Source organism: Poecilia formosa, unplaced genomic scaffold, assembly GCF_000485575.1.
Source record: "Poecilia formosa unplaced genomic scaffold, Poecilia_formosa-5.1.2 Scaffold376, whole genome shotgun sequence".
Lineage (NCBI taxonomy): Eukaryota > Metazoa > Chordata > Actinopteri > Cyprinodontiformes > Poeciliidae > Poecilia > Poecilia formosa.
Window position 1 is genome coordinate 558,309 of NW_006800315.1, and position 9,634 is coordinate 567,942.

The following is a 9,634-nucleotide window of genomic DNA, read 5'->3' on the forward strand; positions in this document are numbered from 1 at the left end:
ACAATAATCAGCATTTATTCAATACAGATGCATACTATCACCAGACAAACACATCACAAAACATCAGAAACCTCAGAGCACAAACAACACATGAATTTACCTGAGAGAGAAAAAGACAAAAGATGGAAGCGACAAACAAAAAGCAAAGACGTCTTTGGAGAAGTTGCAAGCGCAAAATCTAATCTGTTACTTCTGTGTAGAAAGTTTTAACCTCTTGTATTTAATTTATTCAAATAAGGCGTACCTTTGCTCCTCCAACCAGGAGCTATCTCTGACCCTCTCTCAAGCCTAAAACCCCTGCCGTGTTTACGGCCTTTCACAGATGAGTGTGAAAAGCCAGAACTTCCACTGTATTGTTTTCTCACAGACAAAAGGCAGTTCAAACGATCCTAGCAAACCATCTGCTGGAACTACAGTTAAATTAAAGGTCAACAGGCCAGAATAAGTCACTGATTTAAAACCACAATTTAGGCCATTTGAATCAAGACATGTTAAGTTTTTAAAACTAGCTTATTTTAAATTTATTTTCTCAACACTAACTTTATTCATGTTTTTTATTTTGGACCATGAGTGAGAACCACATGTGGGAAGCTTATAGTCGTCGGTCTCGGATTGAATTTCACTGAGTTGGGATTTATACCTTGCTTTTCAATGGTGACTCATATCATCATAATATACCTGACAATATTTACAGCTACTGTGTGCTAGTGTTGGGTTAAGTATGTCAGACTTGCATCTATTTTTCATGGCAAATTTGAAACGCTGGGTTTAAAGTGACGGGCACTTAAAATTTTTGCAGGAATTTTCTAGTCTTATATTTTGTGATGCAGGGGAGGGGAAAAAAAACACCCCACAAACAAAGGAATAGAGAAGGCCAGGCCCCAGCGAGGATCGAACTCGCGACCCCTGGTTTACAAGACCAGTGCTCTAACCACTGAGCTATGGANCAGGCCCACAAGGGTTTATTTCAGTTTGAACCTGAGACCGCAAGCCTACATTCAGATTCAACAAATGCAATGTTGACATCTAGTGGTAGGAAGCAGAAGTGACTGAATGAAACTATTTAATTGGTTTCTTTTTGTTAGAAACCAATCTACAATTTGCGAGGCAAATTTTGTATTTGTGTAGCAACATAGGTTATTTATAAGGATACTGCTTGGATGCAAAGAAAATAATTTTATAAAAGAAATAATACTTATAACAACATACTCACTTTCAGTTATGTCTTCTTTTGATCGGAGTTTTAGTTTAAGGGTCATACTTTTGTTTTTATTGGCCGTAAAATAGCGCAGAATGTATACAGCTTTTGGAAACCTGAATAATAATCAAATACTGTTTACATATAATGGCTACTGGGTGTTCAAAATGTTAATCTTATATTTTGTGATGCAGGGAAGGGAAAAAAAAAACCCACACAAACAAAGGAATAGAGAAGGCCAGGCCCCAGCGAGGATCGAACTCGCGACCCCTGGTTTACAAGACCAGTGCTCTAACCACTGAGCTATGGAGCCGATACGCTGCATGCTGCCGACGGCTGCCCGTTAAACGGTGAACTATGGACGGCGTGTTTACGTTCCTGTAGCTCTGAAGTCCAAACCTCTGTTTCATCAGTGGAGCTGCTTGTTTCCTTTGCTTCTGTTATACATCCTGGACGCAGACACCGTCTACCAAGAACAAAAGTAATGATTGGTAAATCCTTCTGCAACAGCGCCCCCTGCTGCTCAATCGTCAGTAAAAGTAACAGCTGGTCCTGACAGTGTGATGAAGCTACTTCATCATCTTCAGTTAATTATGGTTAGATGAACATTTTGTTGTGATTATTAGAGAATTGGTTTCAGCTGAAAATTAAAAACTGGAAACAATAAAATTATACTGAAGATTTTAAAGGAAACAAGAAAAGGTAAAAATATTTTTACATACTAAATGAATCTATAACATATGAAAATGTAAACCATGAAACTCCAGCATGTGTATAACAGAATCCATAACCTTCAGTCTATATTCTTCTAACCCAGTAGAGTTTTTAGATGACAATAAGGTTTGTGCAGAATTAACTTGTAAAAAATATGTAGAAAATTTGTGTTTCCTGCAAAAAGGTTGGGAATGCTGAAAGCTGAAAGTTTTGCTGAGATTTGCTGAAGCTTTTGAAGAAAAAGAAAAAGTTGCAAGAATGTGATAAATTTGCAAAAATATTTTAAAAGGATAAACTGTCTAAATGCTTGGGAAACACCATAATTTTCCTGACAGAGTTTTTCTCAACGGCTTTATTTCTGAAATGTCACTCCACAGATTTGCCACACGCTTCAAGAGGAATTTGGTAGATATTTCCTCAGACAAGTGGAGACTGTCAAATTTACATAAATACTTTATTTAATGCAATAGAAAGTACATTTGCTTAATTGAAAATGATCCACAGATGGCAAAAGTCACAACAAAAATGAAAAGTGGAATCGTATAGCATTATCATATCATTTGATAATTTCCATTTTTAAAATATTGGTGGAGACATATTGAATAAGTTTTGAGGTCATGAAAAAACATTTTCCCACCACAGCTAAGCGAACTCAGAGCTGTGAAACAAGATGGATTGTTCTTATTGCTGCCACCTTCAGGCTGAGGACGACAGCAACACCAGACTGGATATGAGAACCACAGACACATATGGGGCTATTATACTTTTAATAGGGCATCGTGTGCTGGATTTATTGTTGCATACAATATATTGTATTACCTTGATGAAATGGAGGAGCAAATATTTTAAATTAGTCATTTTTATTTATATCCATTTATTTTATTATTTATTATTTGTTATTGTCATGTTTTTATTTAGAGCTGATTTGCTGATGTTGTCTTTTTGGGAAAAGAAAAATACACAATAAAAATGTTTAAAGTAAAAAAAAAAAGCAGCCATGTTTTGATGTTTAATTTGTACGAACGGCAGCACTTTGTGAAAAATCATCAATTATTAGATTACAAATTGTGGCAGTTTATGAATTTCATCATTGGGTTATATTAAAACAAATTAAGATCCTGAAAAAATTCCATAAAATGTAGCTTGCAAATTTTGAGGAACTGTAGCAAACTTCAAAACGCTGAATCGTTTGAAACCTTTAACACATTTAAACTCTGTAAATGTTTCAAACTCAAGAGGAGTTTGGAAGCTAACTCCTCTTGAAGGAGTTAGCTTTCAAAGAGAACTAGGTTTAGCTCAGTTTTCCAAAACTTTTGAGATTTTCAGTGCATTTCAACTGAGCAAAAGCTGAATATTGTAAAAAGTGTAACATATTAATATCATAAGTCATGGCCGTGATGTCCTTAATGAGTTTAATAGTTTGAAAAGTGGATGGGTCCCAAAAAAAATGTTGGATATAAAATATCAGAGAAAGTGTCTAATCATCAGCACTGATGAGAACCACTGGAAAACTGTTTATCTGACCTCATCCAGTAAAAACAATACCACCACATCTGTACTCCGTTCTTTCAACTTCAAGTTTTAGAACATAGACAAATTTAATTAAATTAGTTTCACAAATTCAATAAGATTCTTTGTTTACAGCTGAGCAAAGTAAAAAAACATACATTTATTTTAATTGAATGAAGTGTGCTGAAAACACCAAACTGTGATTTTAAAATCGGAGTATTTGTGGAACAATGGTATTTGTGTACTGCTGCTCTCCTTTGAGATCTTCCTTAGAGCAGGGGTGTCCAAAGTGGGTCCTGGAGGCCCGGCATCCTGCATGTTTTAGTTCTCTCCCTGGTGGATGTAACAACCTCCTCAGCAAGTCAATGTTCTGCTTAGGCGTCTAACGAGTCATCATTTGATGCAGGTGTGTAAAACCAGAGAGAGAACTGAAACCCACAGGTTGCCGGCCCTCCAGGACCCACTTTGGAGACCCCTGTTGTAGAGCAACGGCGCCCTGCAACAGGCAACCAGCTGATATTCTGCTGCAGGTGTTGGGCAGTGTTTCCCAGCCCTGGCCCTCAAGGCACACTGCCCTGCATGTTTTAGATGTTCCCCTGCTTTAACACACCCCATTTAAATGATTGCAGATCAGAAAAAGCTTGTTAATCAGCCATCAATTGAAATCATGTGTGTTGAAGCAGGGAAATACCTAAAACATGTAGGACAGTGTGCCTTCAGGACCAGGGTTGAAAAACATTGGTGTTGGGAACTGGGGTTTTTGGTATTTGGCTCTTTGGGGGGATTTTTGTTGCCTGCTGCTTCCCTCGTCATCCACTAGATGGTGCCTAGAGGCTGCACTACCTGGAGGGCAGCCTGCTGACTGGTATCAGCACACCTGTGATTAATCATCTCATCATCTAGGAGCATATGAGGAACGGACTGCCAGCACTTTGATGCCTGAGTGTTTGCCTGTTATGGTACTCTGCGCCTCTCTGAGTTCCTTTGAGAATATCTCTAGTAATATTTCCTTGTTGCTTCTCTGTCAGGTGTTTCCTTGTGGTGCCTTGGATTTACCCACAGTGTGACCTGAATTGCTGGCTTTCTGGTTTCCCCTGGTGATGTGGTGGATTATTACCCACTGGTTACCCGAGTCCCTCTCTGCCTCTGTTGAAGAATCGTTGACGGTTCCCGAATCCATGGCTGGCAGTCGGATTGCTCCTCACCTCTCTTCTCAAAGAACTTACCTGTCCGCCCTCCACCGCAGCTTCTACCATCTACCTCCAAGATCACTCCGTCTGGATCTCACTCTGGAACCTGGATCATCTCAAGGACCCCTGCAAAGAGACCACAACCCCAAAAACCACAGTAATTTCCCCCCCGGCAAAAACTCATCGTTTCATCAAGTAAGATTATTCCATTTTCCTCTGAATTCCCAATGATGAACATCTTTGTTTATTTATCTGATTTCCCGTTGCCCTGACCGTGTTCTGTATGTGGGTAAAAAGACATGAACCCAACATGATGACAGGACGCCTTAAAAAGGTTTCAAAACCTGAACATTTTGATTAAAATCGATTATTTGTGCAACTCCCACTCAGCAAAATTGACCTAAACACATGAAACATAATACAATAAAATGAACAGTGAAGCAGAGTTTAATTTCAATATTTGGTGGTTACTGACCAAAGCAGGAATTTTATTGTAAGATTTGAAACATTAAAATATTAGATCTCAACATGCTGCTTTTTCTTCCTTAGTTACTTTTAAAACATGGAAGCAAGAGCTGTTGGTCACAACATCCCAGATATGAACGACCACGTTTATACCGTTGGTGGATCTCAACGTAGTGCATTTATGAATTGAATGTGTTTGACTGAATTTTTAATTTTTTTTACCCTACCTCAGCTACTGTGCAGAGGTATTGGCCAATAATTATGCAAATTCATTATAACCACTAAACTGTAAGAACGGTTAATAAGGTTGGCTACCTGGATCACACAAATCCATTATTTATCCGTTATAGATTACTAAAACTTACTGATTTGGGGACTTCTGGAACCAAATGGAGAAGACTGTTGCATCAGAGCCTCTCTCCCAAGTTGATATGGAAAAACTCCCGTTCAAAACTCGTTAATATGCTCACTGTCTCTACAAAATAACTTATGAATGGGAGGAGAAATGTGTCGAGCCATAAAAAAAAATCAATAAAGATGTCCAAAACTCAGGATAAAAGTGTCACTAAAGCTAACACGCGTTCGAACCAAGTGTAACCGGTGTATACTAGAAGTGTTCTTTACTAACAACCTAGTCTTATACAGTCGGTTAACCTTGTTGTGTTCAGACCAAGAAGGGACTCGGACCACTGGAGCTGCTGGTTTATCTTTAATGCAGGTTGCTGGCAGAGCCCTGCACAAATAGAAATACAAAAAGCCCTTTAACATGCAGCTCTTCCACACACAGGAGTCTGAATTCCCCCAGCAGATAAGCACATGGAGAAACCCTGTGACTAACTAATAACAATATCAGCTCTAATATTAACAACAAAATTTTCTTAACTTGTCAAAAGAAATGTATTAAAACATAAACATTCACAGCTGCATGTGCTTTCAATTATTTTACAAATATCAAAAAAAAAAACATGAACTTACCCAAGAGCAAAGAAACTTTCCTACCTCTCCTCAGGCAGCCTAGTAGTCCAGTAATGATGTCATAGAATACTCTCTTAAAGCAACAGTACAGGTAGTGTACACAGGTAGTGTATATTAGATCCAATATGAAATGCTTCATATATTTTTAACAATTTTCAGCAATGACATTTATTACTTGGTGGGAATTATGATTCTTGTGCCCCGATGACTTGATTATGTCTCGTGGAATTCTTGATAAGATATTGAATCAGAGATTCTTTATGACTTAATTGCTGACTATTTTATTGTATAAATAAAATAATACAATCCTTAAAATATAACAAAAAAATAGGATTCTTCAGTGTTAATCAGGATTTGGTGAAATTTCAATATTATAAAAATAAATAAAAGCACATTTTCTAAACTTAAATGTGGCTAGAGCAGGAGCTGAGAGCACTGGAACGAACACGGACTCGCAAGGAATGCCTAAGGCTATTGACAATTTGAAGACTGTCTTGAAGGGGGATAATGCAAAGCTACAACAAAACTTCGACCATCTGGGACATGAGATCAACGGTAAGCTGGACAGTATTGCCACTGAGGTGCAGGGCCTGGCAGCAGGCATGTGCAGAGGGGGGCACCTGCCCCTTTTGCTCCTTGCCCCCCAAGTGCCCTTTTGGTCCCTTTTTTTGGCCTCATTTCCTAAGCCCTCAGACTAGAAGTACACCCTTTAGTCAATCAAATTTAACAGGTGGGCAGGACTTCCAGTGGGGGAGGGGCTCAGCAGGTGGTCTGGAAGTGGGGTCCAGATGTTTGAGGTTCTGACCCGTAGCAGATGGTAGCTTTTGATGTCAGTGACTTATTGCTTAAATAAATGCTTGTGCTAACTGTAACAGTCACTTATAGTTTTCTCTCAAAGTTTCAAGATGTGCAGGATGAAATGTGACCGGATGCCCCCCTCCCCCCCTCCTTTATTCAGGGGAACTTTAACATCTGCTCACCATAAACTCCTCCCAACCTCTTTGAATTAGCCAATAGAAACGGAATAATTTATTTGTAAGTTAGCAGTGAATAAATAAATATATTCCAAACAATGTTGGCTGCTGAGCTTGAGAAGTGAAAGGGATGAGTGCGCTTGATTCTTTTTGAGGTGCGTGCCGGTTGGGTGGAGATGGTGAAAACATTCAAAGTGTACCATTTACTGTTTTAATTTGAAATATAGTAATATACCCAGAGAAGTTGAAATAGACTAGGAATGTTGTAACTACCTCTGGTTTCAAACAGATTGTCTTCTTGATGTTCAGCAGAGTGATCCCGGCCCTGCACACAAAACATTTGTGGCTGTGTGAATGTCGCTGCGTAAGAGCAGGTAGATGAAGGAAAATAGTTTAACCATTTTACTGCATTATTTATGGCAGCACGACTAGTTAGTGTTTATGAGTTTGTAATTCACTTCATCTTTTCTTAAAACAGTCGCTTAAATTTTAAACTCATAGATATTTTCTGTAACACTTGCTAGTGTGATACATTTCAGTAAAAGTTCCTCATCTGTAAATGTATTAAGGATATGTGACAGGGACTAAACAGGCCCAGGTGAGGCTACTGCTCATATTTATCTTTCAGTTTTCCCCAAAGTTGAAAGTTTTTACAGTGCACAACCAGGCTCCAAGAGTTGCTCCAACATGGTAAACTGTTTTGTTACCTTTAAAATGATCTGCAGCTTTTGTCTAACCCTTTTTCCATATCTTTAAGATATGGAAAAAGGGTTGCATAGCTAGTTTGAACACTTACGGGTGGGATCCTCCTATCAAAAACAAAAAAATTGCTATGCTGCTCACTCAACGCTGCTTTCTGTCATCATCAAGAAGTCTTACCCGTCTGATTCTATCATATCTGCAACCAGCATGTTGACCATTTGTTGACAAGTTGCATCTGACAGTGTTTTAGTTTTGTTGTATTCGCTCATGATTTCCTCACCCTGTGGGTCTGACCCCAGGGCAGTGTGCACCTTCTGTGAGGGAGATTAAATCCAAACACCCAAAATGTTAGTGCTTGTAATATTCATTTAAGCACTGGAAATAACTTTTGGCTTTGCTTCCTCATGACCAAGCTCTCCAAGTTCGTTCTTAGAACTTTTCAGAATAATTGTGGAATCTGGGGAACTGATGATGTTGGGTGGACGAGAGGGATTGTTACTGAGGATTGTGCTTCATCTTCCACCACACAGATCTCAAAATCTAGAAAAAAGACCATAAAATAATTTTTTTTAAATTACAGCAAAATACATGACGATGCAAAACACCTGGAATAATGCCCGACAACACAAATTATGTCTGGTAAGCATTCAACATGTAAGAGGATTTTACAGTTTAAAAAAAATTGGGGATCATAAAGGTTGTTAAATCTGACCAACATTCATCCAATATCAAGAAGAAGCCTAAACCCAAGTCTGGATGAATCTACTCAAATCGATACCAGACTTGCACAAACCAGGGAAATACTTCTTAACTTTAAGAATAACTGAGGTATGGAGAACAAGGAACCCAAATAACAGGGAATTTTCATGTTATTCAAGCTCACACCAATCCCATTCACGTATTGATCATTTTCTCATCTCTTGGTGTTACTGCCTCATGTGAAGAGCTGCTGGTATAATATTATAATTGGTGATCATGCTGCAGTGTCCCTGGAAATTAAAGTAAATAAGATTGATCAAGGACAAATATTTTGAAATGAATAAAGATGAAACCACGGCTAGTATTAGATGGGAAGCTTTTAAAGCTTATTAGGAGAAATTATCAGCCATAGTAGCAATAAAAATAAACAATATAACCAAGAATTGAGCTTAATAATGAGTGTCTTGAATGGATGTCTTGTCTACAGTTTCTATTTTTCTCTGCTCTAATTTAAAGGGTCTTGCATATTTTTGGCACTAAACAAATGCAGGTTTGAATGGTGAGTGAATGTGTAGAAGCAGATGTTTATAATGTTGATTGTTTGTAAATGTATGTCCTAAAAGAGAAAATTCAATAAAATATATAAAAAACTATGAATCAGTGCCCCTAGATTTGTGTTGTATGTTTAATTATAAAAATGAAAAATGTTAGAGTATAAAAAAATACTGATTTAGTGAATATTCAAACGGTTTGTGTCTTATTCAAAGCACATGATCAACAGTTACCAGAAAATATTCAAAAATTGTTCTCAAAAGAAGAATTTCATAACCTCGGAGGAAAATACAAATTCAAACTTTGTAAGATCAGAACCACAAGAAGACGTTTTAGCATTTCAGTCTGTGGTGTGAAACTATGAAACGGTTTGACTGGAATGAAAACAATGTCCAAACATTAAACAATTAAAATTTTTGTATAAGAAAATTGTTTACACTAAATATGAGAAACTGTCTTGATGTTGTTGTTGCATCAACATTAATATTCTATTAATACTATTAGAGCTATGATTAATATATCAATGAGTGTACTGCATTAATCAAGAATCAGGAAGTAAAATGAAGGTGAACTTATAAAATATAAACAAGATGAGATCATTGGGGCCTGCCAGCAATGCATAGGGAGAGCAGTGACTGACCTGCAAAGCAGGTCAG

The 9,634-nt window shown here is 37.7% G+C and overlaps 2 non-coding genes across 2 annotated transcripts; both read right to left on the bottom strand.

Annotated features, from left to right (window-relative positions):
* Positions 1–876: 876 nt before the first annotated feature.
* On the bottom strand, positions 877–949 carry trnat-ugu (transfer RNA threonine (anticodon UGU)). Its single transcript has one exon. It is a non-coding gene; the product is annotated as a tRNA-Thr (tRNA).
* Positions 950–1,438: 489 nt separating this feature from the next.
* On the bottom strand, positions 1,439–1,511 carry trnat-ugu (transfer RNA threonine (anticodon UGU)). The gene has a single exon. It is a non-coding gene; the product is annotated as a tRNA-Thr (tRNA).
* Positions 1,512–9,634: the final 8,123 nt, after the last annotated feature.